The sequence below is a fragment of the Triturus cristatus genome, chromosome 12 (genome assembly GCF_964204655.1).
Source record: "Triturus cristatus chromosome 12, aTriCri1.1, whole genome shotgun sequence".
In the NCBI taxonomy this organism is placed as follows: domain Eukaryota; kingdom Metazoa; phylum Chordata; class Amphibia; order Caudata; family Salamandridae; genus Triturus; species Triturus cristatus.
Genome location: NC_140595.1, coordinates 402,008,288 through 402,025,726, shown reverse-complemented (window position 1 = coordinate 402,025,726; position 17,439 = coordinate 402,008,288). Strand labels below are relative to the sequence as shown.

General features: G+C 39.6%; 1 long non-coding RNA gene across 1 annotated transcript in view; it reads left to right on the top strand.

The window, feature by feature from the left end:
• LOC146776023 (uncharacterized) overlaps positions 1–17,092 on the top strand; it is a 35,439-nt gene extending 18,347 nt beyond the window's left edge. Inside the window, exons 15-27 of the long non-coding RNA XR_014972171.1 lie at positions 622–740; positions 1,999–2,120; positions 3,381–3,502; positions 4,762–4,883; positions 6,143–6,264; positions 7,523–7,644; positions 8,831–8,951; positions 10,148–10,269; positions 11,532–11,647; positions 12,834–12,949; positions 14,208–14,329; positions 15,590–15,711; positions 16,971–17,092. This is a non-coding gene — a long non-coding RNA (uncharacterized LOC146776023). The remainder of the gene's footprint in view (positions 1–621; positions 741–1,998; positions 2,121–3,380; positions 3,503–4,761; positions 4,884–6,142; positions 6,265–7,522; positions 7,645–8,830; positions 8,952–10,147; positions 10,270–11,531; positions 11,648–12,833; positions 12,950–14,207; positions 14,330–15,589; positions 15,712–16,970) is intronic.
• Positions 17,093–17,439: the final 347 nt, after the last annotated feature.

Sequence of the window (17,439 nt, the reverse complement as noted above, 5' to 3'; positions counted from 1 at the left end):
CAAGATGTTGTCTGACATGAAGGCCACTCGGTTACCTAGCAAGCAGTAGGATACATTTTCTTGGTAATGAAATGAGTAGCAGGATAGACAGGATGCCCAACTGAAAACTAAGATGAAAGAAAGTATGGCATTTATTGAGACTTCTAAATGTGTATAAACGCAAGTTTGAGCACAGGAGTCTGACCTTCACTATTGCTGAACTGGTAGCAATTGGCTAAAATGAAGATGGTAATTATGCTATTCATAGTTTTTATTATTCCCATTAAGTGTAGCAAACCCCCCCTCTCAACTTATCAGCTGGCTTACTTGCTACTGGCATAACATATCCTAAACCAAATGAAGTGAGAAGGATACGCTGCCACTTGGATGGCAAACAGATCTATTTACCTACGTCCTAATGTACGTGCTACAGTTGTTTAGAGACTGTTAGCAAATGAGACATGGGTGCAGAGAAGTATAGGAGGTTAAAAACACAAATTGAGATTTTATTTTCTAATGAGCTGTTGATTTTCACAATAATACAGTCTCCACAGTATTGATCTGTTTACCCTTTATAAAAATCAAGATTTTTTTTCTATTGCTTAATGTAAATGTGCTAACAGTGGACTTTTCCATCTGCAGATTATACTGAATGACCACCAGTGGCAGTGTTTGCCAACCGAGTTTCTCTGCATTGCTGAGACTGAAGAAAAAAAAAAAAAAGTCTTCCGGCAAACGGCATCATTTTACCAATTTATATGGTAAGCAAAACTCACAATCATTTCTTTAAGCTTTAAAAAGACGTTCACAGCATCAGAATGTCCTCACTACCTTATAGTCGGAGTCTGTGCCTGAATACAATTTGTCAAGATGGAAGTAATATGAATCACGTTGTGTTGGTCATGATAGTTAATAAAAGACTGACTGCCTCCAACGCTACTAAAGCCTGCTTTTATATTCTGGTGCTAGCAATGTTCCATTTGAGGAAATTGCTGCCTTTGAGGCTGAAATGCACTATCTCACTTTAGAACGATAGTGCTACGTTCTGAAGGAAGGAAGCTTATGTAGCCTCTTCCCCTGCACTCTGTGTGTTGGACTCTGATACTCAAGATGGATTGTTGTTAATGATAATCTCCTTTTTTGTATCCATCTCCATCCCACTTTCAAAAAGGCTCCAGTGCATTGAGTGGTTCATAGTCTTTTACCATTCCCCGTCCTATTTGGCTTGTAGTCATGAATACAGATGTCTGATCTCTCATCCTCCTGTGTGGTCAGCTTCCACAAGGACAATTGGTCCAGTGCCGCTCTGACATCATAAAGCTAAAGCAAGATGTTGTCTGACATGAGGGACACTTTGTTGCCTAGCAAGCTTACATCATAAAGCGAAAGCAAGATGTTGTCTGACATGAAGGCCACTCGGTTACCTAGCAAGCAGTAGGATACATTTTTCTTGGTAATGAAATGAGTAGCAGGATAGACAGGATGCCCAACTGAAAACTAAGAATGGTAAGATGTAAGAAAGTATGGCATTTATTGAGACTTCTAAATGTGTATAAACGCAAGTTTGAGCACAGGAGTCTGACCTTCACTATTGCTGAACTGGTAGCAATTGGCTAAAATGAAGATGGTAATTATGCTATTCATAGTTTTTATTATTCCCATTAAGTGTAGCAAACCCCCCTCTCAACTTATCAGCTGGCTTACTTGCTACTGGCATAACATATCCTAAACCAAATGAAGTGAGAAGGGTACGCTGCCACTTGGATGGCAAACAGATCTATTTACCTACGTCCTAATGTACGTGCTACAGTTGTTTAGAGACTGTTAGCAAATGAGACATGGGTGCAGAGAAGTATAGGAGGTTAAAAACACAAATTGAGATTTTATTTTCTAATGAGCTGTTGATTTTCACAATAATACAGTCTCCACAGTATTGATCTGTTTACCCTTTATAAAAATCAAGATTTTTTTTCTATTGCCTAATGTAAATGTGCTAACAGTGGACTTTTCCATCTGCAGATTATACTGAATGACCACCAGTGGCAGTGTTTGCCAACCGAGTTTCTCTGCATTGCCGAGACTGATCTAAAAAAAAGAAAAGAAGTCTTCCGGCAAACGGCATCATTTTACCAATTTATATGGTAAGCAAAACTCACAATCATTCCTTTAAGCTTTAAAAAGACGTTCACAGCATCAGAATGTCCTCACTACCTTATAGTCGGAGTCTGTGCCTGAATACAATTTGTCAAGATGGAAGTAATATGAATCACGTTGTGTTGGTCATGATAGTTAATAAAAGACTGACTGCCTCCAACGCTACTAAAGCCTGCTTTTATATTCTGGTGCTAGCAATGTTCCATTTGAGGAAATTGCTGCCTTTGAGGCTGAAATGCACTATCTCACTTTAGAACGATAGTGCTACGTTCTGAAGGAAGGAAGCTTATGTAGCCTCTTCCCCTGCACTCTGTGTGTTGGACTCTGATACTCAAGATGGATTGTTGTTAAAGATAATCTCCTTTTTTGTATCCATCTCCATCCCACTTTCAAAAAGGCTCCAGTGCATTGAGTGGTTCATAGTCTTTTACCATTCCACCTCCTATTTGCCCTGTAGTCATGAATAGAGATGTCTGATCTCTCATCCTCCTGTGTGGTCAGCTTCCACAAGGACAATTGGTCCAGTGCCGCTCTGACATCATAAAGCTAAAGCAAGATGTTGTCTGACATGAGGGACACTCTGTTGCCTAGCAAGCTTACATCATAAAGCGAAAGCAAGATGTTGTCTGACATGAAGGCCACTCGGTTACCTAGCAAGCAGTAGGATACATTTTTCTTGGTAATGAAATGAGTAGCAGGATAGACAGGATGCCCAACTGAACACTAAGAATGGTAAGATGTAAGAAAGTATGGCATTTATTGAGACTTCTAAATGTGTATAAACGCAAGTTTGAGCACAGGAGTCTGACCTTCACTATTGCTGAACTGGTAGCAATTGGCTAAAATGAAGATGGTAATTATGCTATTCATAGTTTTTATTATTCCCATTAAGTGTAGCAAACCCCCCCCTCTCAACTTATCAGCTGGCTTACTTGCTACTGGCATAACATATCCTAAACCAAATGAAGTGAGAAGGGTACGCTGCCACTTGGATGGCAAACAGATCTATTTACCTACGTCCTAATGTACGTGCTACAGTTGTTTAGAGACTGTTAGCAAATGAGACATGGGTGCAGAGAAGTATAGGAGGTTAAAAACACAAATTGAGATTTTATTTTCTAATGAGCTGTTGATTTTCACAATAATACAGTCTCCACAGTATTGATCTGTTTACCCTTTATAAAAATCAAGATTTTTTTTCTATTGCTTAATGTAAATGTGCTAACAGTGGACTTTTCCATCTGCAGATTATACTGTATGACCACCAGTGGCAGTGTTTGCCAACCGAGTTTCTCTGCATTGCCGAGACTGAAGAAAAAAAAAAAAAAGAAGTCTTCCGGCAAACGGCATCATTTTACCAATTTATATGGTAAGCAAAACTCACAATCATTCCTTTAAGCTTTAAAAAGACGTTCACAGCATCAGAATGTCCTCACTACCTTATAGTCGGAGTCTGTGCCTGAATACAATTTGTCAAGATGGAAGTAATATGAATCACGTTGTGTTGGTCATGATAGTTAATAAAAGACTGACTGCCTCCAACGCTACTAAAGCCTGCTTTTATATTCTGGTGCTAGCAATGTTCCATTTGAGGAAATTGCTGCCTTTGAGGCTGAAATGCACTATCTCACTTTAGAACGATAGTGCTACGTTCTGAAGGAAGGAAGCTTATGTAGCCTCTTCCCCTGCACTCTGTGTGTTGGACTCTGATACTCAAGATGGATTGTTGTTAATGATAATCTCCTTTTTTGTATCCATCTCCATCCCACTTTCAAAAAGGCTCCAGTGCATTGAGTGGTTCATAGTCTTTTACCATTCCCCGTCCTATTTGGCTTGTAGTCATGAATACAGATGTCTGATCTCTCATCCTCCTGTGTGGTCAGCTTCCACAAGGACAATTGGTCCAGTGCCGCTCTGACATCATAAAGCTAAAGCAAGATGTTGTCTGACATGAGGGACACTTTGTTGCCTAGCAAGCTTACATCATAAAGCGAAAGCAAGATGTTGTCTGACATGAAGGCCACTCGGTTACCTAGCAAGCAGTAGGATACATTTTTCTTGGTAATGAAATGAGTAGCAGGATAGACAGGATGCCCAACTGAAAACTAAGAATGGTAAGATGTAAGAAAGTATGGCATTTATTGAGACTTCTAAATGTGTATAAACGCAAGTTTGAGCACAGGAGTCTGACCTTCACTATTGCTGAACCGGTAGCAATTGGCTAAAATGAAGATGGTAATTATGCTATTCATAGTTTTTATTATTCCCATTAAGTGTAGCAAACCCCCCCTCTCAACTTATCAGCTGTCTTACTTGCTACTGGCATAACATATCCTAAACCAAATGAAGTGAGAAGGGTACGCTGCCACTTGGATGGCAAACAGATCTATTTACCTACGTCCTAATGTACGTGCTACAGTTGTTTAGAGACTGTTAGCAAATGAGACATGGGTGCAGAGAAGTATAGGAGGTTAAAACACAAATTGAGATTTTATTTTCTAATGAGCTGTTGATTTTCACAATAATACAGTCTCCACAGTATTGATCTGTTTACCCTTTATAAAAATCAAGATTTTTTTTTCTATTGCTTAATGTAAATGTGCTAACAGTGGACTTTTCCATCTGCAGATTATACTGTATGACCACCAGTGGCAGTGTTTGCCAACCGAGTTTCTCTGCATTGCCGAGACTGAAGAGAAAAAAAAAAAAGAAGTCTTCCGGCAAACGGCATCATTTTACCAATTTATATGGTAAGCAAAACTCACAATCATTCCTTTAAGCTTTAAAAAGACGTTCACAGCATCAGAATGTCCTCACTACCTTATAGTCGGAGTCTGTGCCTGAATACAATTTGTCAAGATGGAAGTAATATGAATCACGTTGTGTTGGTCATGATAGTTAATAAAAGACTGACTGCCTCCAACGCTACTAAAGCCTGCTTTTATATTCTGGTGCTAGCAATGTTCCATTTGAGGAAATTGCTGCCTTTGAGGCTGAAATGCACTATCTCACTTTAGAACGATAGTGCTACGTTCTGAAGGAAGGAAGCTTATGTAGCCTCTTCCCCTGCACTCTGTGTGTTGGACTCTGATACTCAAGATGGATTGTTGTTAAAGATAATCTCCTTTTTTGTATCCATCTCCATCCCACTTTCAAAAAGGCTCCAGTGCATTGAGTGGTTCATAGTCTTTTACCATTCCACCTCCTATTTGCCCTGTAGTCATGAATAGAGATGTCTGATCTCTCATCCTCCTGTGTGGTCAGCTTCCACAAGGACAATTGGTCCAGTGCCGCTCTGACATCATAAAGCTAAAGCAAGATGTTGTCTGACATGAGGGACACTCTGTTGCCTAGCAAGCTTACATCATAAAGCGAAAGCAAGATGTTGTCTGACATGAAGGCCACTCGGTTACCTAGCAAGCAGTAGGATACATTTTTCTTGGTAATGAAATGAGTAGCAGGATAGACAGGATGCCCAACTGAACACTAAGAATGGTAAGATGTAAGAAAGTATGGCATTTATTGAGACTTCTAAATGTGTATAAACGCAAGTTTGAGCACAGGAGTCTGACCTTCACTATTGCTGAACTGGTAGCAATTGGCTAAAATGAAGATGGTAATTATGCTATTCATAGTTTTTATTATTCCCATTAAGTGTAGCAAACCCCCCCTCTCAACTTATCAGCTGGCTTACTTGCTACTGGCATAACATATCCTAAACCAAATGAAGTGAGAAGGGTACGCTGCCACTTGGATGGCAAACAGATCTATTTACCTACGTCCTAATGTACGTGCTACAGTTGTTTAGAGACTGTTAGCAAATGAGACATGGGTGCAGAGAAGTATAGGAGGTTAAAAACACAAATTGAGATTTTATTTTCTAATGAGCTGTTGATTTTCACAATAATACAGTCTCCACAGTATTGATCTGTTTACCCTTTATAAAAATCAAGATTTTTTTTCTATTGCTTAATGTAAATGTGCTAACAGTGGACTTTTCCATCTGCAGATTATACTGTATGACCACCAGTGGCAGTGTTTGCCAACCGAGTTTCTCTGCATTGCCGAGACTGAAGAGAAAAAAAAAAAAGAAGTCTTCCGGCAAACGGCATCATTTTACCAATTTATATGGTAAGCAAAACTCACAATCATTCCTTTAAGCTTTAAAAAGACGTTCACAGCATCAGAATGTCCTCACTACCTTATAGTCGGAGTCTGTGCCTGAATACAATTTGTCAAGATGGAAGTAATATGAATCACGTTGTGTTGGTCATGATAGTTAATAAAAGACTGACTGCCTCCAACGCTACTAAAGCCTGCTTTTATATTCTGGTGCTAGCAATGTTCCATTTGAGGAAATTGCTGCCTTTGAGGCTGAAATGCACTATCTCACTTTAGAACGATAGTGCTACGTTCTGAAGGAAGGAAGCTTATGTAGCCTCTTCCCCTGCACTCTGTGTGTTGGACTCTGATACTCAAGATGGATTGTTGTTAATGATAATCTCCTTTTTTGTATCCATCTCCATCCCACTTTCAAAAAGGCTCCAGTGCATTGAGTGGTTCATAGTCTTTTACCATTCCCCGTCCTATTTGGCTTGTAGTCATGAAAACAGATGTCTGATCTCTCATCCTCCTGTGTGGTCAGCTTCCACAAGGACAATTGGTCCAGTGCCGCTCTGACATCATAAAGCTAAAGCAAGATGTTGTCTGACATGAGGGACACTTTGTTGCCTAGCAAGCTTACATCATAAAGCGAAAGCAAGATGTTGTCTGACATGAAGGCCACTCGGTTACCTAGCAAGCAGTAGGATACATTTTTCTTGGTAATGAAATGAGTAGCAGGCTAGACAGGATGCCCAACTGAAAACTAAGAATGGTAAGATGTAAGAAAGTATGGCATTTATTGAGACTTCTAAATGTGTATAAACGCAAGTTTGAGCACAGGAGTCTGACCTTCACTATTGCTGAACTGGTAGCAATTGGCTAAAATGAAGATGGTAATTATGCTATTCATAGTTTTTATTATTCCCATTAAGTGTAGCAAACCCCCCTCTCAACTTATCAGCTGGCTTACTTGCTACTGGCATAACATATCCTAAACCAAATGAAGTGAGAAGGGTACGCTGCCACTTGGATGGCAAACAGATCTATTTACCTACGTCCTAATGTACGTGCTACAGTTGTTTAGAGACTGTTAGCAAATGAGACATGGGTGCAGAGAAGTATAGGAGGTTAAAAACACAAATTGAGATTTTATTTTCTAATGAGCTGTTGATTTTCACAATAATACAGTCTCCACAGTATTGATCTGTTTACCCTTTATAAAAATCAAGATTTTTTTTCTATTGCTTAATGTAAATGTGCTAACAGTGGACTTTTCCATCTGCAGATTATACTGAATGACCACCAGTGGCAGTGTTTGCCACCCGAGTTTCTCTGCATTGCCGAGACTGAAGAAAAAAAAAAAAAAGAAGTCTTCCGGCAAACGGCATCATTTTACCAATTTATATGGTAAGCAAAACTCACAATCATTCCTTTAAGCTTTAAAAAGACGTTCACAGCATCAGAATGTCCTCACTACCTTATAGTCGGAGTCTGTGCCTGAATACAATTTGTCAAGATGGAAGTAATATGAATCACGTTGTGTTGGTCATGATAGTTAATAAAAGACTGACTGCCTCCAACGCTACTAAAGCCTGCTTTTATATTCTGGTGCTAGCAATGTTCCATTTGAGGAAATTGCTGCCTTTGAGGCTGAAATGCACTATCTCACTTTAGAACGATAGTGCTACGTTCTGAAGGAAGGAAGCTTATGTAGCCTCTTCCCCTGCACTCTGTGTGTTGGACTCTGATACTCAAGATGGATTGTTGTTAATGATAATCTCCTTTTTTGTATCCATCTCCATCCCACTTTCAAAAAGGCTCCAGTGCATTGAGTGGTTCATAGTCTTTTACCATTCCCCCTCCTATTTGCCTTGTAGTCATGAATACAGATGTCTGATCTCTCATCCTCCTGTGTGGTCAGCTTCCACAAGGACAATAGGTCCAGTGCCGCTCTGACATCATAAAGCTAAAGCAAGATGTTGTCTGACATGAAGGCCACTCGGTTACCTAGCAAGCAGTAGGATACATTTTCTTGGTAATGAAATGAGTAGCAGGATAGACAGGATGCCCAACTGAAAACTAAGATGAAAGAAAGTATGGCATTTATTGAGACTTCTAAATGTGTATAAACGCAAGTTTGAGCACAGGAGTCTGACCTTCACTATTGCTGAACTGGTAGCAATTGGCTAAAATGAAGATGGTAATTATGCTATTCATAGTTTTTATTATTCCCATTAAGTGTAGCAAACCCCCCCTCTCAACTTATCAGCTGGCTTACTTGCTACTGGCATAACATATCCTAAACCAAATGAAGTGAGAAGGGTACGCTGCCACTTGGATGGCAAACAGATCTATTTACCTACGTCCTAATGTACGTGCTACAGTTGTTTAGAGACTGTTAGCAAATGAGACATGGGTGCAGAGAAGTATAGGAGGTTAAAAACACAAATTGAGATTTTATTTTGTAATGAGCTGTTGATTTTCACAATAATACAGTCTCCACAGTATTGATCTGTTTACCCTTTATAAAAATCAAGATTTTTTTTCTATTGCTTAATGTAAATGTGCTAACAGTGGACTTTTCCATCTGCAGATTATACTGAATGACCACCAGTGGCAGTGTTTGCCAACCGAGTTTCTCTGCATTGCCGAGACTGAAGAAAAAAAAAAAAAGAAGTCTTCCGGCAAACGGCATCATTTTACCAATTTATATGGTAAGCAAATCTCACAATCATTCCTTTAAGCTTTAAAAAGACGTTCACAGCATCAGAATGTCCTCACTACCTTATAGTCGGAGTCTGTGCCTGAATACAATTTGTCAAGATGGAAGTAATATGAATCACGTTGTGTTGGTCATGATAGTTAATAAAAGACTGACTGCCTCCAACGCTACTAAAGCCTGCTTTTATATTCTGGTGCTAGCAATGTTCCATTTGAGGAAATTGCTGCCTTTGAGGCTGAAATGCACTATCTCACTTTAGAACGATAGTGCTACGTTCTGAAGAAAGGAAGCTTATGTAGCCTCTTCCCCTGCACTCTGTGTGTTGGACTCTGATACTCAAGATGGATTGTTGTTAATGATAATCTCCTTTTTTGTGTCCATCTCCATCCCACTTTCAAAAAGGCTCCAGTGCATTGAGTGGTTCATAGTCTTTTACCATTCCCCCTCCTATTTGCCTTGTAGTCATGAATACAGATGTCTGATCTCTCATCCTCCTGTGTGGTCAGCTTCCACAAGGACAATAGGTCCAGTGCCGCTCTGACATCATAAAGCTAAAGCAAGATGTTGTCTGACATGAAGGCCACTCGGTTACCTAGCAAGCAGTAGGATACATTTTTCTTGGTAATGAAATGAGTAGCAGGCTAGACAGGATGCCCAACTGAAAACTAAGAATGGTAAGATGTAAGAAAGTATGGCATTTATTGAGACTTCTAAATGTGTATAAAGGCAAGTTTGAGCACAGGAGTCTGACCTTCACTATTGCTGAACTGGTAGCAATTGGCTAAAATGAAGATGGTAATTATGCTATTCATAGTTTTTATTATTCCCATTAAGTGTAGCAAACCCCCCCTCTCAACTTATCAGCTGGCTTACTTGCTACTGGCATAACATATCCTAAACCAAATGAAGTGAGAAGGATACGCTGCCACTTGGATGGCAAACAGATCTATTTACCTACGTCCTAATGTACGTGCTACAGTTGTTTAGAGACTGTTAGCAAATGAGACATGGGTGCAGAGAAGTATAGGAGGTTAAAAACACAAATTGAGATTTTATTTTCTAATGAGCTGTTGATTTTCACAATAATACAGTCTCCACAGTATTGATCTGTTTACCCTTTATAAAAATCAAGATTTTTTTTCTATTGCTTAATGTAAATGTGCTAACAGTGGACTTTTCCATCTGCAGATTATACTGTATGACCACCAGTGGCAGTGTTTGCCAACCGAGTTTCTCTGCATTGCCGAGACTGAAGAAAAAAAAAAAAAAGAAGTCTTCCGGCAAACGGCATCATTTTACCAATTTATATGGTAAGCAAAACTCACAATCATTCCTTTAAGCTTTAAAAAGACGTTCACAGCATCAGAATGTCCTCACTACCTTATAGTCGGAGTCTGTGCCTGAATACAATTTGTCAAGATGGAAGTAATATGAATCACGTTGTGTTGGTCATGATAGTTAATAAAAGACTGACTGCCTCCAACGCTACTAAAGCCTGCTTTTATATTCTGGTGCTAGCAATGTTCCATTTGAGGAAATTGCTGCCTTTGAGGCTGAAATGCACTATCTCACTTTAGAACGATAGTGCTACGTTCTGAAGGAAGGAAGCTTATGTAGCCTCTTCCCCTGCACTCTGTGTGTTGGACTCTGATACTCAAGATGGATTGTTGTTAATGATAATCTCCTTTTTTGTATCCATCTCCATCCCACTTTCAAAAAGGCTCCAGTGCATTGAGTGGTTCATAGTCTTTTACCATTCCCCGTCCTATTTGGCTTGTAGTCATGAATACAGATGTCTGATCTCTCATCCTCCTGTGTGGTCAGCTTCCACAAGGACAATTGGTCCAGTGCCGCTCTGACATCATAAAGCTAAAGCAAGATGTTGTCTGACATGAGGGACACTTTGTTGCCTAGCAAGCTTACATCATAAAGCGAAAGCAAGATGTTGTCTGACATGAAGGCCACTCGGTTACCTAGCAAGCAGTAGGATACATTTTTCTTGGTAATGAAATGAGTAGCAGGATAGACAGGATGCCCAACTGAAAACTAAGAATGGTAAGATGTAAGAAAGTATGGCATTTATTGAGACTTCTAAATGTGTATAAACGCAAGTTTGAGCACAGGAGTCTGACCTTCACTATTGCTGAACTGGTAGCAATTGGCTAAAATGAAGATGGTAATTATGCTATTCATAGTTTTTATTATTCCCATTAAGTGTAGCAAACCCCCCCCCCTCTCAACTTATCAGCTGTCTTACTTGCTACTGGCATAACATATCCTAAACCAAATGAAGTGAGAAGGGTACGCTGCCACTTGGATGGCAAACAGATCTATTTACCTACGTCCTAATGTACGTGCTACAGTTGTTTAGAGACTGTTAGCAAATGAGACATGGGTGCAGAGAAGTATAGGAGGTTAAAAACACAAATTGAGATTTTATTTTCTAATGAGCTGTTGATTTTCACAATAATACAGTCTCCACAGTATTGATCTGTTTACCCTTTATAAAAATCAAGATTTTTTTTCTATTGCTTAATGTAAATGTGCTAACAGTGGACTTTTCCATCTGCAGATTATACTGAATGACCACCAGTGGCAGTGTTTGCCACCCGAGTTTCTCTGCATTGCCGAGACTGAAGAAAAAAAAGAAGTCTTCCGGCAAACGGCATCATTTTACCAATTTATATGGTAATCAAAACTCACAATCATTCCTTTAAGCTTTAAAAAGACGTTCACAGCATCAGAATGTCCTCACTACCTTATAGTCGGAGTCTGTGCCTGAATACAATTTGTCAAGATGGAAGTAATATGAATCACGTTGTGTTGGTCATGATAGTTAATAAAAGACTGACTGCCTCCAACGCTACTAAAGCCTGCTTTTATATTCTGGTGCTAGCAATGTTCCATTTGAGGAAATTGCTGCCTTTGAGGCTGAAATGCACTATCTCACTTTAGAACGATAGTGCTACGTTCTGAAGGAAGGAAGCTTATGTAGCCTCTTCCCCTGCACTCTGTGTGTTGGACTCTGATACTCAAGATGGATTGTTGTTAATGATAATCTCCTTTTTTGTATCCATCTCCATCCCACTTTCAAAAAGGCTCCAGTGCATTGAGTGGTTCATAGTCTTTTACCATTCCCCCTCCTATTTGCCTTGTAGTCATGAATACAGATGTCTGATCTCTCATCCTCCTGTGTGGTCAGCTTCCACAAGGACAATAGGTCCAGTGCCGCTCTGACATCATAAAGCTAAAGCAAGATGTTGTCTGACATGAAGGCCACTCGGTTACCTAGCAAGCAGTAGGATACATTTTCTTGGTAATGAAATGAGTAGCAGGATAGACAGGATGCCCAACTGAAAACTAAGATGAAAGAAAGTATGGCATTTATTGAGACTTCTAAATGTGTATAAACGCAAGTTTGAGCACAGGAGTCTGACCTTCACTATTGCTGAACTGGTAGCAATTGGCTAAAATGAAGATGGTAATTATGCTATTCATAGTTTTTATTATTCCCATTAAGTGTAGCAAACCCCCCCTCTCAACTTATCAGCTGGCTTACTTGCTACTGGCATAACATATCCTAAACCAAATGAAGTGAGAAGGATACGCTGCCACTTGGATGGCAAACAGATCTATTTACCTACGTCCTAATGTACGTGCTACAGTTGTTTAGAGACTGTTAGCAAATGAGACATGGGTGCAGAGAAGTATAGGAGGTTAAAAACACAAATTGAGATTTTATTTTCTAATGAGCTGTTGATTTTCACAATAATACAGTCTCCACAGTATTGATCTGTTTACCCTTTATAAAAATCAAGATTTTTTTTCTATTGCTTAATGTAAATGTGCTAACAGTGGACTTTTCCATCTGCAGATTATACTGTATGACCACCAGTGGCAGTGTTTGCCAACCGAGTTTCTCTGCATTGCCGAGACTGAAGAAAAAAAAGAAGTCTTCCGGCAAACGGCATCATTTTACCAATTTATATGGTAAGCAAAACTCACAATCATTCCTTTAAGCTTTAAAAAGACGTTCACAGCATCAGAATGTCCTCACTACCTTATAGTCGGAGTCTGTGCCTGAATACAATTTGTCAAGATGGAAGTAATATGAATCACGTTGTGTTGGTCATGATAGTTAATAAAAGACTGACTGCCTCCAACGCTACTAAAGCCTGCTTTTATATTCTGGTGCTAGCAATGTTCCATTTGAGGAAATTGCTGCCTTTGAGGCTGAAATGCACTATCTCACTTTAGAACGATAGTGCTACGTTCTGAAGGAAGGAAGCTTATGTAGCCTCTTCCCCTGCACTCTGTGTGTTGGACTCTGATACTCAAGATGGATTGTTGTTAATGATAATCTCCTTTTTTGTATCCATCTCCATCCCACTTTCAAAAAGGCTCCAGTGCATTGAGTGGTTCATAGTCTTTTACCATTCCCCGTCCTATTTGGCTTGTAGTCATGAATACAGATGTCTGATCTCTCATCCTCCTGTGTGGTCAGCTTCCACAAGGACAATTGGTCCAGTGCCGCTCTGACATCATAAAGCTAAAGCAAGATGTTGTCTGACATGAGGGACACTTTGTTGCCTAGCAAGCTTACATCATAAAGCGAAAGCAAGATGTTGTCTGACATGAAGGCCACTCGGTTACCTAGCAAGCAGTAGGATACATTTTTCTTGGTAATGAAATGAGTAGCAGGATAGACAGGATGCCCAACTGAAAACTAAGAATGGTAAGATGTAAGAAAGTATGGCATTTATTGAGACTTCTAAATGTGTATAAACGCAAGTTTGAGCACAGGAGTCTGACCTTCACTATTGCTGAACTGGTAGCAATTGGCTAAAATGAAGATGGTAATTATGCTATTCATAGTTTTTATTATTCCCATTAAGTGTAGCAAACCCCCCTCTCAACTTATCAGCTGGCTTACTTGCTACTGGCATAACATATCCTAAACCAAATGAAGTGAGAAGGGTACGCTGCCACTTGGATGGCAAACAGATCTATTTACCTACGTCCTAATGTACGTGCTACAGTTGTTTAGAGACTGTTAGCAAATGAGACATGGGTGCAGAGAAGTATAGGAGGTTAAAAACACAAATTGAGATTTTATTTTCTAATGAGCTGTTGATTTTCACAATAATACAGTCTCCACAGTATTGATCTGTTTACCCTTTATAAAAATCAAGATTTTTTTTCTATTGCCTAATGTAAATGTGCTAACAGTGGACTTTTCCATCTGCAGATTATACTGAATGACCACCAGTGGCAGTGTTTGCCAACCGAGTTTCTCTGCATTGCCGAGACTGATCTAAAAAAAAGAAAAGAAGTCTTCCGGCAAACGGCATCATTTTACCAATTTATATGGTAAGCAAAACTCACAATCATTCCTTTAAGCTTTAAAAAGACGTTCACAGCATCAGAATGTCCTCACTACCTTATAGTCGGAGTCTGTGCCTGAATACAATTTGTCAAGATGGAAGTAATATGAATCACGTTGTGTTGGTCATGATAGTTAATAAAAGACTGACTGCCTCCAACGCTACTAAAGCCTGCTTTTATATTCTGGTGCTAGCAATGTTCCATTTGAGGAAATTGCTGCCTTTGAGGCTGAAATGCACTATCTCACTTTAGAACGATAGTGCTACGTTCTGAAGGAAGGAAGCTTATGTAGCCTCTTCCCCTGCACTCTGTGTGTTGGACTCTGATACTCAAGATGGATTGTTGTTAAAGATAATCTCCTTTTTTGTATCCATCTCCATCCCACTTTCAAAAAGGCTCCAGTGCATTGAGTGGTTCATAGTCTTTTACCATTCCACCTCCTATTTGCCCTGTAGTCATGAATAGAGATGTCTGATCTCTCATCCTCCTGTGTGGTCAGCTTCCACAAGGACAATTGGTCCAGTGCCGCTCTGACATCATAAAGCTAAAGCAAGATGTTGTCTGACATGAGGGACACTCTGTTGCCTAGCAAGCTTACATCATAAAGCGAAAGCAAGATGTTGTCTGACATGAAGGCCACTCGGTTACCTAGCAAGCAGTAGGATACATTTTTCTTGGTAATGAAATGAGTAGCAGGATAGACAGGATGCCCAACTGAACACTAAGAATGGTAAGATGTAAGAAAGTATGGCATTTATTGAGACTTCTAAATGTGTATAAACGCAAGTTTGAGCACAGGAGTCTGACCTTCACTATTGCTGAACTGGTAGCAATTGGCTAAAATGAAGATGGTAATTATGCTATTCATAGTTTTTATTATTCCCATTAAGTGTAGCAAACCCCCCCCTCTCAACTTATCAGCTGGCTTACTTGCTACTGGCATAACATATCCTAAACCAAATGAAGTGAGAAGGGTACGCTGCCACTTGGATGGCAAACAGATCTATTTACCTACGTCCTAATGTACGTGCTACAGTTGTTTAGAGACTGTTAGCAAATGAGACATGGGTGCAGAGAAGTATAGGAGGTTAAAAACACAAATTGAGATTTTATTTTCTAATGAGCTGTTGATTTTCACAATAATACAGTCTCCACAGTATTGATCTGTTTACCCTTTATAAAAATCAAGATTTTTTTTCTATTGCTTAATGTAAATGTGCTAACAGTGGACTTTTCCATCTGCAGATTATACTGTATGACCACCAGTGGCAGTGTTTGCCAACCGAGTTTCTCTGCATTGCCGAGACTGAAGAAAAAAAAAAAAAAGAAGTCTTCCGGCAAACGGCATCATTTTACCAATTTATATGGTAAGCAAAACTCACAATCATTCCTTTAAGCTTTAAAAAGACGTTCACAGCATCAGAATGTCCTCACTACCTTATAGTCGGAGTCTGTGCCTGAATACAATTTGTCAAGATGGAAGTAATATGAATCACGTTGTGTTGGTCATGATAGTTAATAAAAGACTGACTGCCTCCAACGCTACTAAAGCCTGCTTTTATATTCTGGTGCTAGCAATGTTCCATTTGAGGAAATTGCTGCCTTTGAGGCTGAAATGCACTATCTCACTTTAGAACGATAGTGCTACGTTCTGAAGGAAGGAAGCTTATGTAGCCTCTTCCCCTGCACTCTGTGTGTTGGACTCTGATACTCAAGATGGATTGTTGTTAATGATAATCTCCTTTTTTGTATCCATCTCCATCCCACTTTCAAAAAGGCTCCAGTGCATTGAGTGGTTCATAGTCTTTTACCATTCCCCGTCCTATTTGGCTTGTAGTCATGAATACAGATGTCTGATCTCTCATCCTCCTGTGTGGTCAGCTTCCACAAGGACAATTGGTCCAGTGCCGCTCTGACATCATAAAGCTAAAGCAAGATGTTGTCTGACATGAGGGACACTTTGTTGCCTAGCAAGCTTACATCATAAAGCGAAAGCAAGATGTTGTCTGACATGAAGGCCACTCGGTTACCTAGCAAGCAGTAGGATACATTTTTCTTGGTAATGAAATGAGTAGCAGGATAGACAGGATGCCCAACTGAAAACTAAGAATGGTAAGATGTAAGAAAGTATGGCATTTATTGAGACTTCTAAATGTGTATAAACGCAAGTTTGAGCACAGGAGTCTGACCTTCACTATTGCTGAACCGGTAGCAATTGGCTAAAATGAAGATGGTAATTATGCTATTCATAGTTTTTATTATTCCCATTAAGTGTAGCAAACCCCCCCTCTCAACTTATCAGCTGTCTTACTTGCTACTGGCATAACATATCCTAAACCAAATGAAGTGAGAAGGGTACGCTGCCACTTGGATGGCAAACAGATCTATTTACCTACGTCCTAATGTACGTGCTACAGTTGTTTAGAGACTGTTAGCAAATGAGACATGGGTGCAGAGAAGTATAGGAGGTTAAAACACAAATTGAGATTTTATTTTCTAATGAGCTGTTGATTTTCACAATAATACAGTCTCCACAGTATTGATCTGTTTACCCTTTATAAAAATCAAGATTTTTTTTTCTATTGCTTAATGTAAATGTGCTAACAGTGGACTTTTCCATCTGCAGATTATACTGTATGACCACCAGTGGCAGTGTTTGCCAACCGAGTTTCTCTGCATTGCCGAGACTGAAGAGAAAAAAAAAAAAGAAGTCTTCCGGCAAACGGCATCATTTTACCAATTTATATGGTAAGCAAAACTCACAATCATTCCTTTAAGCTTTAAAAAGACGTTCACAGCATCAGAATGTCCTCACTACCTTATAGTCGGAGTCTGTGCCTGAATACAATTTGTCAAGATGGAAGTAATATGAATCACGTTGTGTTGGTCATGATAGTTAATAAAAGACTGACTGCCTCCAACGCTACTAAAGCCTGCTTTTATATTCTGGTGCTAGCAATGTTCCATTTGAGGAAATTGCTGCCTTTGAGGCTGAAATGCACTATCTCACTTTAGAACGATAGTGCTACGTTCTGAAGGAAGGAAGCTTATGTAGCCTCTTCCCCTGCACTCTGTGTGTTGGACTCTGATACTCA